The sequence below is a fragment of the Micropterus dolomieu genome, linkage group LG08 (assembly GCF_021292245.1).
Source record: "Micropterus dolomieu isolate WLL.071019.BEF.003 ecotype Adirondacks linkage group LG08, ASM2129224v1, whole genome shotgun sequence".
Lineage (NCBI taxonomy): Eukaryota > Metazoa > Chordata > Actinopteri > Centrarchiformes > Centrarchidae > Micropterus > Micropterus dolomieu.
This window is the reverse complement of record NC_060157.1, coordinates 13,562,490-13,577,624: the sequence shown is the minus strand read 5'-3', so window position 1 is coordinate 13,577,624 and position 15,135 is coordinate 13,562,490. Positions and strand designations below refer to the sequence as shown.

Sequence of the window (15,135 nt, the reverse complement as noted above, 5' to 3'; positions counted from 1 at the left end):
CCACTGATCTACCGTGAGATGCCACAGCATCTGCCGCTGATTCAATCAATCAATAAACCTGGACCGAGAGAAATATGTTAGCAATAGTAGTTTATTATGCAATATATAACATTGTGCATTTCTTCATGTAAACAGCAAGAGTCACGTTCAATGTACGCATTGCTTGGTGCAATACAGTTGGTAGTTTAACCTAGGTAATTATTGTGTGTGCAGAGTTGTTACTGTTAGCATTATATTTAATATTAAATTCATATTTAATGTGGTTTTCATAGCAATAGATCTGTTTCGCCTTTCTACCAGCAGGTGGCAGTATTTAAATGAATGTCCGGTTTGTGTCTTTGTTAACTGTTTTAAATCCAGGTTACCGATACAGATGTATCTATTTTTCTTCATTTCATTTGTTTTTTCATTATTAAGGATTCATTTGTAACCTAGTTACCATCTTCATTCACCCACAGCCCAGCGTTAAACCTGCATCCCCTTCTGTTCTAACCTGGTTCTGCTGTCAGCTTCTTAGCAGCTCAGGCAACAAACACATTAGAAATGTCATACAGATCATCTGGCCAAAATAATGCTTTACCACTGTGCTATATGTAGGCTACTGTTTGAATCTTTCTTCTCCATACACATTCCAGTGTGTATAATATACAACACTCCTATTGTGTAATGCAAGTGGAGAGAATCCATACGTCTTAAACATTTATTCAACATATAATGCACATATATACTTTCAATGGCATTGAATGTTCAGAAACTTTAAGCATTTTATGAGGTCCTCAAATCCGGCAGGTCTGTAGTAAGTCCGAAAACCATAGGTGTCATTGACACTGGGGACATGTCCCCACCACTTTTTTGAAGTGGCTGATTTTGTCCCCTTTACTTTTTGAAAGCATAACTTGTTAAAATGTTGTGAAAAATAGCTTGCAACAAGAAATGTTAAATTACAAATGAAAATGTTTTGAGAAAGGTTTTATTCTCCAGAATATCGGAATTTAAGTGTTTAACGCAGCCTCGGCCACGTCTGCACCATGGCATCCAGCCCTAGCGGGGGTGAGAGGGAGAACCACAGTGGACGGTGCGTAGTCTCTTGAGACGCAAACAAGTCCACGTCTATAGGGCTGAACCTTTCGCACAATAACTCTCCATTCCCCGGGCCTCAGCCCCTGTCTCGACAGCAGGTCTGCTCCCTCATTCTGGGTCCCAGGGATATACATCGCTCTGAGAGACCGCAGTCTCTGCTGGGACCACAGGAGGATCTGATGCGGCAGTTTGGATAACGGGCGCGAGCGCAGACCCCCCTGGTGATTCAAATAGGCCACCACTGCCGTAGTGTCGGTCCTGACAAGGACGTGGCGATCACGGAGGGCGGGCAGAAAACTCTTCAGAGCTCTGAATACCGCCAACATTTCCAGGCAATTTATGTGCCAAGAGAAATGATGCTCCTGCCAGGAGCCTCTCACAAAGCGTCCGTCCATGACTGCGCCCCACCCCGTGAGTGAGGTGTCTGTCGAAATAATTGTCCGCCGACATGACGCTCCCAACAGCAGGCCAGAAGGTGCAGCAGGCCAGAAGGTATTACGCTGGACGCTGCTGCCATGAGTCCCAACACCCTCTGAAAGTGTTTCACAGTGATGGTGCGGCCTAGCTTCACTCTGGTCACTGTGGACAAAATGGACTCGACGTGTGCAGGAGACAGGGGGGCCGGCATCGTCGTTGAGTCCCACACCACCCCTAGGAACGTAGTCCTTCTTCGTGTTGAGCCGTAGCCCCAAACGCTGAAGGTGAGCGAGGACGACATCTCGATGCCGAACCACTAACTCTCGAGACTGGGCCAGAATGAGCCGGTCGTTGATGTAGTTCAGTATGCGGATGCCCTGGAGCCTCATCGGGGCCAGAGCTGCATCCATGCACTAGGTGAACGTGCGAGGGGAGAGTGCTAGGCCAAACGGAAGAACCCGATACTGGTACGCCGCGCCCCCGAAGGCGAACCTCAGGAACTTCCTGTGAGAGGGACGGATGGAGATGTGGAAATATGCGTCTCTCAGATCAATCGTGACAAACCAATCCTCGGATTGGATGTGACTGACGATAGCGGGGATGGCGAGCATGTTGAACCTGAATCTCCTCAGAGATTGGTTCAGGGACCGCAGATATAAAATCTGACGCAACCCTCCGTCCTTTATGGGAACTATGAAGTACTCCCTCGGGGCTGGTGGCCGGCGTTATGCCTAGGTCCCCCATGGCACCCTGAAGCGGAGAACCGCCAGGGAAAACTCACCGACAACCCACGGTGTATGAGCCCGATCGTCTTCCGACTGCAACCCCTCGAGGCGGGCAGACCGGTGAGAGCTCGCTGGTGGCTAGCGTGTCCTGAGTGTCGAAACAGCGGGAAAACAGCACCTGTTGCCTTGGGAGGGGACCTCGGTAGTCCTCCCTCGGCGGTGGGGTGGCTCTCCCTGTGTTTTGATGTGTTGCAGATCGGCCTGGTATGCCTGCAGGATGGCCATAGTGTGCAGGCTTGCACCAGCTCGACTCGCCGCCATATAAGCCTTGCCCACCAGAGCGGATGTCGCCCGACATGGCTTGGTGGGCAGCGCCGGCGTCTTGAGGGATGACGCTAGGGTGGGAGAAAGCTAGCTCGCTAATGTCTCCTCAACCCGAGGCATCGCTCCATAGCCGCGCTGCTTAATCTCTGTCACATTGCTGTAATCCAGCAGAGGAGAAGTAGTCAGCCGTGCAGAGAAGGGTTTATTCCATGATTTACACAACTCATTGTGCAAATCAGGAAAGAATAGCAAAAGGCGGCACGCGGTGCTGCAGAAAACGCTCATTTAGTTTACTGCCGGCCCGCGACTCCTGCACCGCCTGTGGCCACGTCACCACCTCCAATAGTTCATCATAGCTGGGTGCAGACTGATGACGTTGGCCCGGCTCCCGGAAGTCATCCTCCATGATACTAAGCACGTCTAACTCCTCAGAATCAGACTGTGCGAGCCTCTCATACCTCGGTCGGGAGAAGCCAAGAAACGGGCTCCCGAACGGGAGGCGGAGTCAGCAGACGAGGACCGGAAAAAGGCCTCAGCCGTCCCGACGCCCTCGGAGATATCGCGCTGCGATCTCCAAGACCGCAGCCGCCGCGACGCCTCAGCGACCGCGGGGCCTGAGCCACGGGGAGAGTGCATCCGACCGTCTTCCGAAAAGAGAGCTGCACGAGACCTCAGCACCCTCAGGGACAGGGCCTCGCAATGGCCGCAGGCAGCCCCCTCGAGAGCTGTCTGGGCATGCGACATCCCCAGACAGGAAACACACATCTCATGAGTTTCCCCAGCCGTGATGTAGCGTGGGCATGGAAAAACACATTGTTGGAACTGATTACCAGACATGGTCTCTTCTGCTTCGTAAGGACTTCCAGGTAAGACAACAATTTTCTTGGTAGTGGAGCTTTCAAACATACTCAGAGTGCCTGCTGAATAGAAAAAAGCTGATGTGTCCTGTGTGCCGGCGTGCTTATATACGCCTCCAGTTACGCCGTCACACACTACCGTTCTAGCAACACCAATAGGATTGGAGTAGTTTCATTCATGATTCAGCCCTGCCACGCCCAGAGGCATTCCCATTGTGTCGTCACAGACGCAGTTCGAGTTCCCTCGACTTCGAGGAATCTCAGCTCATTTCTCTGTACAGAACAGCTTCAACTCATGGATGTTGGTGGGCTTCCTCGCATGAGCTCCTAACATCCTCACCCTTCGATCATTTTAAGTTTAGAACTTTGATTTGGCCGTTGAGAAAAATTCACTTTATTCTTCTTTAACCCTTTTTTGGTAGAGCAACTTGTATGTTTAGGGTAGTGGTCTTGCTGTATGACCCACGTTCTCTTATTCAGTACATGGACAGATGTCCTGAACTTTTCATTGAGAATTTGCTATTAAAATTCAGAATTTATTGTTCCATCAACAATGGCAGCCCTCCTGGCCCACATGCAACACAACAAGCCCAGATCATGATACTACCACCATCACAATGTTTCACAGATGGAATAAGGTTATTATGTTGGAATGTTTTCCTTTTGCCAAACATAATCTTGAGCAAACTGCAGATATGCATGAATGTTCCTTTAGGAAAGGAGTGGCTTTCTCCTTGCAGCCCTGCCATGCACACCATTGTTGTTAAGTTTCTCCTGATGTTGGACTTATAAACACTGACATTAGCTAATGTTACAGAGGTATTTTGTTGCTTAGAAGTAAGTCAGGGTTCCTCCGTGACCTTCCTATGCAGGCAGGCAGTGGTCTTCAATTTCCTCCATTTGTACGCAGTTTATCTGACTGCGGATTGGTGGAGACCAAACTCTTTAGAGAAGGTTTTGCAATCTTTTCCAGCCTCGATGAGCATCAGCAACTATTTTTCTGAGAACCTGAAAGCTAAAGTTCACATACATTTGCCGCAAGGATACTATTTATGTCTCTTCTACTCTGTGACTTGTGTTAAAATCTGAGTATTTTTAGGTTTTAGATCACGTCTGTAGAAATACCGAAAATTCTAAAGGTTTCACAAACTTTCGCGTACCTCTGTACATGTTTCAGATATGAAATGGTTGCCATAATGTGGCATGCATTTGACAAATATTGTATATTATACACAGTGGAGTGTATAACTTCATTTCATTTTACAACGTGATGATTAAATTTACCTTGTACCTTTAGAAATGGAGAAGTAAAATGTGAGACATGTCAAAATTGTGAGATAGCTGTGCTCTCCATGTTTCAGTCAATTTCTCATACACTCACCTCCCAAAACAGTATTTACACAGTACATATAGCACAGTGGTAAAGCATTATTTTGGCCAGATGATCTGTATGACATTTCTGATGTGTTTGTTGCCTGAGCTGCTAAGAAGCTGACAGCAGAACCAGGTTAGAACAGAAGGGGATGCAGGTTAAACGCTGGGCTGTGGGTGAATGAAGATGGTAACTAGGTTAAAAATTAATCCTTAATAATGAAAAAACAAATGAAATGAAGAACAATAAATACGTCTGTATCGATAATCTGGATTTAAAACAGTTAACAAAGACACAAACCGGACATTCATTTAAATACTGCCACCTGCTGGTAGAAAGGTGAAACAGATCTATTACTATGAAAACCACATTAAATATGAATTTAATATTAAATATAATGCTAACAGTAACAACTCTGCACACACCATAATTACCTAGGTTAAACTACCAACTGTATTGCACCAAGCAATGCGTACATTGAACGTGACTCTTGCTGTTTACATGAAGAGATGCACAATGTTATATATTGCATAATAAACTACTGTTGCTAACATATTTCTCTCGGTCCAGGTTTATTGATTAATTGATTTGAATCAGCGGCAGATGCCGTGGCATCTCACGGTAGATCAGTGGCGACCTAACGTACACAATCAGCGGCAGATGCCGTGGCATCTCACGGTAAATCAGTGGCGACCTAACGTACACAATCAGCGGCAGATGCCGTGGCATCTCGCGGTAAATCAGTGGCGACCTAACGTACACAATCAGCGGCAGATGCCGTGGCATCTCGCGGTAAATCAGTGGCGACCTAACGTACACAATCAGCGGCAGATGCCGTGGCATCTCGCGGTAAATCAGTGGCGACCTAACGTACACAATCAGCGGCAGATGCCGTGGCATCTCACGGTAAATCAGTGGCGACCTAACGTACACAATCAGCGGCAGATGCCGTGGCATCGTAACGTTAGATTGCAACCAGAAATCCCGGCAGGTGCCTGGGTGAATCTGTGGTATGTCGGTTTCACCAGAAATATCACATAAACGGCGAAAGGTGCCGTGGCTCGTCAGGGAAAATCTGTGGCATTTTTAGATTACCACCGGAAATGCTCCATAAAACAGCGGCAGGTGCCGCCTGCCACCAGAAATACACATAAACGGCGAAAGGTGCCGTGGCATATCAGGATAAATCCGCAGATAACCGAGACAGATGCCGCGGCATCTCAAGCTGCCACCGGAAATGCCACTGGTAGCTGCCGATGCCACTATTTGAGCCAGCCCCTGCTGACGTAATGGCGTTAAGGAAAGCCCTGGAAGGGTATGAGATTTGGACGCTACAATGGTGCAGTGTGAACACAAGTGACATATTCAAATTGATTCGGAACAAAGTATATGTTCCGGAACAAAACAAAATGGTCTAGGTGTGAGAGCAACCTTAGTGTTTTTTTCTGTGACTTTTAAACGGATTTATGGACGTAAATTGGCAATTTACATCGGAGATGTCATTCGCGGTTTAACATTACTCACACTGAAAGATACACTGTGGATTAAATCATGTTAAACATTTAGTAAAAAGTGCCCTAAACCCTTAGTAATGTTAGCTAACTTAATTGATGTCAGTTCATGTTATATTCTCATTTGCATTTTTCTTTTCTTCAACTTTGGTTATTGTAAAATTGGTCTTAAATTTAATTCTGAGTCACATCTAACTTGCATTATAATGTGCTTTGTTGCAGTTTGCAGCTCATTCACAAGTGGCACCAGTCTGATTTGGGGATTGCCTGCTTCTTACTCTTTCTTGCCTCCAAAGTAAAGTAAGTAATACAGTATTAGACTTGATTTAGCTGACAATTTTGTCAAAGACTAAGAATGGTCCACTCATTTATTGACTTTAATAAATGTACATATTTTTATTTTTGATGTAAGTCAGGAAATAACCAAAGGGCTCTACAGTCTGAACATTTTGAGCGCCTGTCTGAGTGAACATTATGTTAGTGTGAAAAATTATTTTGGCGCACTGAGTGACTCTTGAGTTTTGACAGCCATGATAGAAGGTCAGTGTCCTTATAAGCTCTAAATATCTGTGGTTCAGTGTACAAAACTTTCAGATAGCGGCATCCCACTTTTAGCCGACCATCAGTTGACGCTAACAAACGTTAATTCAATTTAACTTGACCAAAATGAAACTTTAGTGTTGCTTGGTTTGTATATTCTTTGTGCCGAAACAGGCTTCAACACAATAGTTTGCACTAAAAGAAATATCACTAAGTAACAATATTGTAGTGTGAGTGTTAGTGTAGCTCAACAACCCCGACAAAATAAGACTTCCTCCACTAGGAAAAACGATCAGCTGATCGTGTCTTGTCTGTTTCAGTATTCAGAATCTTCAACAAAAAATCATGGTGTGTGTGTGTGTATATTAGGGCTGTGTTTATATGAAGGATTTACAGTGTCAAATCAGAATTGCCAAGTTAATCCTGAGAAGGTGCAGAGCTGCAGTCTCTGGTTATTAGTCACAGTATACTGTACAGCTAAACTGAGGCTTATTGTTGATCCCTTCTATCTACTCGCCTGCCATTCACCGGTCTCGTGCCAAGTTTTGCATGCATGCCATGCAGCCAACAGCTGCATGTACGTCACGGTTCCTCGCAGGTCTATTTAACTACTATTGAAAAACGACATAATATTCTTTGTGTAGTTCATCAATGGTGATAAATGATGTAAACGTCCCGTGAGGTGCGGACAACTCGGCACAACACCGGTGTAGCTGGGGCTCCATCTCTTCAGCAAGTATTCCTTTTTTGCCACTACACACATACACAGAGACACGCTACGCCCATACATGCGCACTGACCCCAGTTCCTTAAGGGTTAGGGCAAGGGTCAGCGACCTATGGCACACGTGAGAAAGCTAACTCAATCCTACAATATTGACATATGCCACTACTTTGTTTAATATTCCATTAAGTTAGTGAAAAAACAGATGATCAACCACCATGATGGATTAATATTGACATTATTATTAGGGTTGTCAAAATATTCAAAATATACAATGGATAGGAAAAGTCTACACACCCCTGTTAAAATGCCAGGTTCTTATGATGTAAAATAATGAAACAAAGATAAATCATGTCAGAACTTTTTCCACCTATAATGTGAACAATTCAATTGAAAAACAAATTGAAATCTTTGAGGGGGAAAATGAAAAATAAAAACCCTCAAATAACCTGGTTGCATAAGTGTGCGCACCCTTAGACTAATACTTTGTTGAAGCACTTTTTGATTTTATTACAGCAGTCAGTCTTTTTGGGTAGGAGTCTATTTGCGTGGCACATCTTGACAGGGCAATATTTGCCCACTCTTCTTTGCAAAAGCGCTCCAAATCTGTCAGATTGCGAGGAAATCGCCTGTGCACAGCCCTGTTCAGATCACTCCACAGATGTTCAATTGGATTCAGGTCTGGGCTCTGGCTGGGCCATTCCAAAACATTAATCTTCTTCTGGTGAAGCCATGCTTTTGTGGATTTGGATGTGTGCTTTGGGTCGTTGTCGTGCTGAAAGGTGAACTTCCTCTTCATCTTCAGCTTTCTAACCAACACCTGAAGGTTTTGTGCCAAAACTGCCTGGTATTGGGAACTGTTCATAATTCCCTCCACCCTGACTAAGGCCCCGGTTCCAGCTAAAGAAAAACCGCCCCAAAGCATGATGCTGCCACCACCATGCTTCACTGTGGGTATGGTGTTCCTTGGGTGATGTGCAGTGTTGTTTTTGTGCCAAACACACCTTTTGGAATTATGGCCAAAAAGTTCTACCTTGGTTTCATCAGACCATAACACATTTTCCCACATGCTTTTCGGGGACTTGATGTTTGTTTTAGCAAACTTCAGCCGTGCTTGGATGTTTTTCTTCGTAAGAAAAGACCACCCTACCCCATAGCCCATTCATATGAAGAATACCGGAGATAGTTGTCACATGTACCACACAGCCAGTACTTGCCAGAAATTCCTGCAGTTCCTTTAATGTTGCTTTAGGCCTCTTGGAAGCCTCCCTGACCAGTTTTCTTTTCGTCTTTTCATCAATTTTGGAGGGACGTCCAGTTCTTGGCATAGTCACAGTTGTGCCATATTTTCTCCACTTGATGATGACTGTCTTCACTGTGTTGCATGGTATATCTAATGCTTTGGAAATTCTTTTGTACCCATCTCCTGACTTATGTCTTTCAACAATGAGATCTCTCTGATGCTTTGAAAGCTCTCTGCGGACGATGGCTTTTTCTCGGAGATGCAACTAAGAAAACATCAGGAAAATCCTACTAGAACAGCTGAACTTTATTTGTGATTAATCAGAGTCACTTTAAATGATGGCCGGTGCGATTGGTTAATTCTGAACCCAGCCCCATCCCCAGTTATAAGAGGATGTGCACACTTATGCAACCAGGTTATTGTAAGGTTTTTATTTTTCATTTTTCCCCCTTGAAGATTTCAGTATTTATCTATTGAATTGTTCACATTATAGGTCACATTAAAGGTGGAAAAAGTTCTGACATGATTTATCTTTGTCTCATTATTTTACATCATAAGAACCTGGCATTTTAACAGGGGTGTGTAGACTTTTCCTATCCACTGTAGAAAAAATAACGCATTAAAATTTTAACACAGATTAATCATAGTACCTTATGATCCGCGATCGGGCTGGCCGACCAGCCAGTCAGCTGCAGCGGAAGCTGTCTGTGTGTCTGTAAGACTGGGCCAACTAAAACATTTAGTTTTGAAGGGGAATATGAGCGGCCCCGCCCAACTTGGACTGATCCTCGTTTTTGCTGTAATCTGATTGGCTCAACCGCTCTGATCAAGGGGAGTTTACTTTCCATCCAGTTTGTCTGACAAGTGCAACAAAGATGGTACACAGCGTTTTTCCTAGGATGGAGTTGTAGCAGCAGAGGTGAAGCAAAATCTTTGTCTGAATATAAATCCCCAACACAACACGTCTAAGCAACATTGCTCTTGTGTCCATGAGCATGCGCTGCATATTAGAATAGCTAAAAATGTCAGGGTTTTCTCAGTTTAATGTGAGCTTTAGATTAATGTTTTGGTGGTGGTAGTGGTCGGGGGAGTGGGTGGTTTTGGGGGGCCTCCCCCAAGAAAAGTTTATGTTTTCCAATGAAAAACATATAATTTCACATCACATTGGACCATTATTTTCACCATATCTCTGAACAAATAGTTGGAAAAGCTAGAGCAGATAATAAATAAAGATCAGTCTACTGGGGAGGAACTACAACCTTTAGATTTGGGGAAAGTAATTTGGTTGGTTATGATGCTCTCCACAGTGATGTTACATTTATGGCACGGCATGTTTTGGGCATCACCCCCTAAGCCTTAATAGCAGGAAAACCCTGCAGAATAATTATAGATACGATTGTTCATGTTTGCCTTTTGTGTCTTCATTTTACAGCTTTTGACATAATACAAAAAATAGGCAACATGAGAAACACCTCTCTTCTGAGGTGCATTTTATTTGCACATTAAAATCCAAAAAGAAACATCTCCTCATTCTCTTAAAAGGACTAGTTTGTATCACTAATTAGCTTTACTAACCTCAGCTCCTCCAGTCACCACCGTCCTTTCTTTTCCTAACAACCACTTTTCAGACTCATCTGAAAACTGAAAAATAATTGAATCAGTCTGAACAGGACAGAGCTGAAGGATATGCCAGTTTACTCTCAGTTTGTAACTGATGTTCTCAACATTGAATAAGTAGATAGTAATAAAATACATCTACCAGTTACTTTCTAGAAATTGAGCTAATGTTAAGTTACATAGAGCCAAAAGACGCATGATTCAGCACCGCCGCCCCTGTACACATAACATGTTGGTAATTACTGTGACATAAGTGTTCCAGCTCAGGTTTAACCTGGTCTTGTTCAGTGCAACGGTGACTTGCTTATACAAACCAAGGAGGCAGGTGTCATCCTAAAGTTTCTCGAAGGTCTTCAATACCACAAAAACACTATTAGTATTTAAATAAAATGTTTGTTTGTAAACAAAATAAATGGTGTGGCATTGTTATTGCATATGAACAGTGGGAAAATAAGGTTATGAATGTATGGGAAATAAAGATGTTTAGCTAAATAAGTTTATTATTATTGATGCACTCATCTACCAAAATATATTTGAATTAAAATATTTTAAATGCTTATCACAGCAAATATTGACCCGTGATTCATTTAGATCAATTCGATTAATTAATTACAAAACTACAAACATGTTGCAAAACTTGTAATAAATCAATCAATCAATTAATCAATAGGTTGTATGTTAACTTATTGGGAGAAAACTGATGTCTATGTAAAGACTAGTTCTATGTAAAATCAGACACGGAGCACCCCAATATCGCCAAAATGGTATAATCCTTGTTTCATAACGCCGCTGTGAAGCTTCGATTGTGAGATCGAATCAGGCTCTATTCGGGGTCAGCCTTTGTGTGTGTGTGTGTGTGTGTGTGTGTGTGTGTGTGTGTGTGTGTGTGTGTGTGTGTGTGTGTGTAATTTTGTTCAGTGTATATGTACTAAACAAAATTATAAACGCAACACTTGTTTTTGCCTCCAAACATCATGAGTGTTCCTCTTCTGCCACTGTACACATACACGCTACGCCTACACATGCGCACTGACGACCCAGGGTTAGGGTTACAATTTAGGATTTATTCACGCACTTACATTTATTGAAAGTTTTATTATTTATTATTAATATTTTTACATATTTATTTACAGAATAAATCTTTAAAATGTATATTGTAATAGACTGTATATTAACATATTGGGAGAAAACTGGTAGTTCTATGTAAAATCAGACGTTGAGCACCCCCATATCGCCAAAATGGCGTGATCCTGGTTATCGCTGCGAAGCTTCGACTGTGAGATTGACCGCCCATCGAATCTTCCACTAATCGGGGTTGTTACGACCCTAAGGGTCATGTGTTTGGGTTGGAGTGTGTTCCTTCTCTCTCTCTCTCCCAGGTAGTGGCCAACCAGCCTTCCTGGGTGATATTTCAAGTTCTAATCAGCACATGAGGCCATGCCCCCACCAAGTTTTTGAATGCAGTGCTGTTTTCGTTTGAACACTGTCTTAAATTAATTTCCAGTAAATACCTTGTTTGTTTAATGTGTACAAAAGCTACAGTGTAAAAATTATTGTTGTCTCTGGGAACAGTAGCTTTTTCTGATGTCTCTGCTGGGGACAGGTTGTAGCCAAAATGAAGTTCTTTACATAATCGCTTGTCGCAATTTAGTTCTTGTCTAGATTAAACCAACCTGTTGATAAAATATAAAGTGTTGATTAGTGATCTTTAGAGGTACAGTTAAGCGGATATTATATTATTACATGTGAACAGAGCCAGTGATGTAGTCTAGTTTTTTGTAGTAAGTGATATTTCCATCCCAGTCTCATACTCACCTGTTCCCAAGCGACCTGTCCCAGAGCATTAAACGCTTAATTTCCTGCATTCTGGAGACATTTTCTGCACCAGTAAATGTCTTTATTTATATAAAGGGGAAAACAAAATTCATGTGGCAGGTGACAATTCAGTATATAAAAATCCAATGGTAAATTGTTAGTTTTTCTTTTTGCTTAAGTAATTTTTTTGGACAATGCATATCTGTTTTACATTACATTGCATTGCATGTTTTTTATTGTGCTAAAAAAAAAACTTTGTCATACCACATACATTTGTTATTTAACATTTCTTGTTGCTATTGTAGCTATTTTTCAGAACATTTTTACAAATGCTCAAAAAGTGGCGGGGACAACATCAGCTATTTCAACAAATGGTGGGGTCATGTCCCCAGCTTTCCCAGTATAAATGACACCTATGCAGGTGGCGAGAAAAACTGATTTTCTAATGTTTAGTGTTAATCACCATCTAACTCCGCCAGTTAAGAGCTACATTTAGCCTTAGATGTTTCCGTGGAGCACAGGTTTTATCAGCTGGCAATTTTCAGTGCACATTTTAGAGTGCAAGTTGCAGCTATTATTTACAATAATGGAAAGTTGAGGCTCAGTAGCAGAAATAACAATAAACATGAGTAGTTCTATTGTCAAAACTCATTTATTACAGAATATTATTAACAGTGGGGACACAAAGTGGCGTGGTGATGGAGCAGTGGATAAGATACATGCCTTTGGTGTGAGAGACCCGTGTTCAACCTCCCATTGCAGCACATCCACCAATGTGTCCCTCAGCAAGATACTTAATCCCTTGTTGCTCCAGCCGTATCAGAATCAGCTTTATTGCCAGGTACGTACACATACGAGGAATTCGACTCAGGATTGTACATTGCTCACGATGTGCTTACTCATACAAAAATGCAATATCACAATAATAAAAATAAAATCAGACACAGACTTCAGTGTAGACAACACAAATATACACACTATGAACAAAAACAATATAGACATACTGACAAATAGTGCAGTGAGCAGAGTGCAAAGGATGCAGGAGTATGTACATGTCGGAGGTGGATGTGATATACGTGTTCACAGTGCGATGAAGCATAATGCAAAGGATGCTGGAATAGATAAGTATAAGTATTTTATGCAGGAGTTATGACTTGAGGTAAGTGGATTGGTATACAGTATCTACAATGACAATATAACGGTATGAACAGCACTGAAATAGAGAATGGTGATAAATAATAGGTGGTAACCAGTAAACAGGTGGCTGATAAGAGACAGACTTACTGGGTTATTGCACAGGAATTGTTCCTGATACTGTGAGTCAGAAATCAGCTGTTCATCAGAGTGATGGCTTGTGGGAAGAAACTGTTCCTGAGTCTGTTGGTTTTGGCGTACAGTTCTCTGTAGCGCCTACCAGAGGGGAGAAGCTGTAACAGGTTGTGTCCGGAGTGAGATGGATCTGCAGCGATGTTTCCGGGCCGTTTGACTCTGGAAATGTACAGTATAAGTCCTGAATGGAGGGCAGGTTGGCACCGATGAAAAGAGCAGTGGAATAGTATGAGCAGTTGAAAGTCCAATATTTAAGAGCTCTTCTCTGGTAAATGTTACCAGAGGGACGGCAGAAAACAGCGTTAATAAACAAAAACACAAAAAGCACTACGGAGCATAATCCAGAGATGGCCGTCTGCGGCGCCATCTTGACTAAGTTAGTAACAATAGTACAAAAGTAACAATATAAAATCAATATCTCACTGGAAACAAATGGAACATGTAAAATAAACTATATTCCTGACATCAAAATATTGAGTAAGGGCCTGTGTGCAAAAAAGCGTTTTTTGCCAGGGGCGCAGCGTTTTTTCCGACTGCATTGGTTGCTATGAAACATTTGTTGCAAGTGATTCTACCTAACTTTACTGGATGTAAAAATGTCAACACAGAGTAGAGTACTTGGCTCTGGCTCTGTATGAAGAGAAGGCTGAAGCAGGTAGAGAGAGAGGACGGACTTGCCGTATGTGAATTCATGATTATGTGGGCGAGGAAACATCTCGGCATGTACCACCTTATGGTCCAAGAGGACGAAGCCCGGTTCCAGATAGTAAGCGTTGCTAAGGTGTTTTAGTTGTCCCGCCCCTCCTCTGCTGTGATTGGACAGCTGAGTAAAAAGTGACAGTGACGAGCGCAGCGTTTCCCCCAAAGTTGAACATTAATCAACTCTCGGGGACCGGAAAAAAAAACGCTCAGGGGCCAGCGCGGAAAAACGTTCGGCGCCTCCTCACGCTGCTGGCGTTTTTACCAGCTTGTATTCTATATCGACAGGCCTGTGGTCACACCTTCTACAGTACTGCTAAAACATGACCTCTTATTGAGGCTAACGTGTTCTCAGACAGCAGACGCTGTTGATTCTGCTATATTTCAGCAGAGTAAGTAAGTAATGGTTACCAGGGCAATGCGCGTTCATGAGTTTGTTTATCAACAAACTCTCTGCAGAATAGCATAGTATCCCTTTAAGTATGCCCTGTCTGATCTGAAAAACAATTGACACAAGCGGTTCATACTTGTGCCATTAAGCCTGTAGCATTACTATTAAAATGATGACATACTGTATAAGCTGAAACAATCAGTGGATAAATGCATTTGTCGATCTGCAGAAAAATCATGACATTGGCGCACATTCACTTTACCCCAGCTTTTTAACTATGAAAATGTGCTTTTCTGTTGACTTACATCAAAGTAAATTAAGTATCATTAGGCTTGGAAGGTTTTTTCTGACCTTTAAGAACTTGTGATTGACACTTTTTTTGCTATTTATAGGTCAAACGATGACAACAATGAAAAAATCGTCAGTTGCAGCTCTACTCATCACAGTCAAGTTCACCATCCATAACATAATAAAGATTATACACATTCGTAA

General features: G+C 42.7%; 1 long non-coding RNA gene and 1 pseudogene across 1 annotated transcript; one reads left to right on the top strand and one right to left on the bottom strand.

Moving 5' to 3' along the window:
* The window catches only part of LOC123974696, a 14,917-nt pseudogene extending 11,965 nt beyond the window's left edge, over window positions 1-2,952 (bottom strand).
* A 3,004-nt stretch (window positions 2,953-5,956) lies between these two features.
* LOC123975633 lies at window positions 5,957-15,135 on the top strand. Its single transcript, XR_006826121.1, has 3 exons — window positions 5,957-6,090; window positions 6,509-6,586; window positions 15,036-15,135. It is a non-coding gene; the product is annotated as an uncharacterized LOC123975633 (long non-coding RNA).